Raw genomic sequence first — 1067 nt, 5'->3', positions numbered from 1 at the left:
TCTCCTCATGGGAAGCAGAGGTATCACCATGGAACTGTTCTCATGCACAGAGGCCCTGTGTGGTGCACATGGTCAATGCAATTGGTTAGTCATCAGAAGGTTGAAGGTTCAAGTCCACCTAGGGGCACCTTGGAAGAAGGGGCTGGCAATCTACTTCAGAAAAAAAAAAATCAGTCTGGAAAACACTATGGATGGAATCCAGACTTTCTGGAGTCATGGAGCCTGGATGAACCTCTGAAATGATTACGCTGAGAATCTTTAAACCTGAAGCCAAAAATATCCCAAGACACAAACCAAACAATCACTTAGCTTAAGGGTGTCTGCCTTGAACCCTGTGTTTCTGTAAGATTTGTCTACAGAGGATGAAACTAACAGCAGCAAGTGGAAAGGTTAGACAGGAAACCTACAGGGCAGCGAGCTGATGCGAACAGGGGCGGAACGATTCAGGAAAAGGGGAAGAGTGTGGTGACACAACTCAGAGAAAGCTGTCCCTGAACTGTACTCTAGACACCGGTGAGATGGTAAATGTTTTGCTGTGTGTGTTGTTAACAACAACAATAAAAATAAATTTTAGATAATAACAATGACGGGAAGGGCCGTGCCAGTGGAGGCAAGGAGGAAAAGATCAACTTCAAAAGAAAACAAGAAAGAACTGTCTTCAGATCAAACAGACACCAGTGACCCACAGGGTTAGAGCGGAACCTTGGGGCGGTGAGTTCCCGTGAATGAGGAAGGAACTTGGGGAAGCAGGGTGAGGAAGGTTTTGCAACTGTGTTACTGAATTGCACAGGTAGAAACGGTTGTAGTGGTGTGGGTCCTGCATTGTGTATTCTCAACCACAACAACAAAGATAAGAGAAACCGTATTTTCAAAAGAAGAGACAGAGAAAGGGAAACAGTGTGGAGTGCAGTCTACTCTGACACACACCCAGGACCATGAGTTGGAGTCGACTCCATGGCACCTGCTTTAGTTCTCAATTCTGGCTACTCAGAGTCTGGTCCGTGGACCAGCAGCATCAAGGGGCTGGTTAAACAAAACAAAACAAAAAAAAAACCCACACCCACTGC

General features: G+C 45.8%; 1 protein-coding gene across 1 annotated transcript in view; it reads right to left on the bottom strand.

Annotated features, from left to right (window-relative positions):
* The window catches only part of NLRP12 (NLR family pyrin domain containing 12), a 36898-nt gene that overhangs the window by 32498 nt on the left and 3333 nt on the right, over positions 1-1067 (bottom strand).

This window comes from Orycteropus afer, unplaced genomic scaffold (assembly GCF_000298275.1).
Source record: "Orycteropus afer afer isolate SDZICR_OR568_19922 unplaced genomic scaffold, OryAfe1.0 scaffold00689, whole genome shotgun sequence".
Classification (NCBI taxonomy): domain Eukaryota; kingdom Metazoa; phylum Chordata; class Mammalia; order Tubulidentata; family Orycteropodidae; genus Orycteropus; species Orycteropus afer.
The sequence above is the reverse complement of the archived record's forward strand: the minus strand, read 5'-3'. Positions and strand labels throughout refer to the sequence as shown.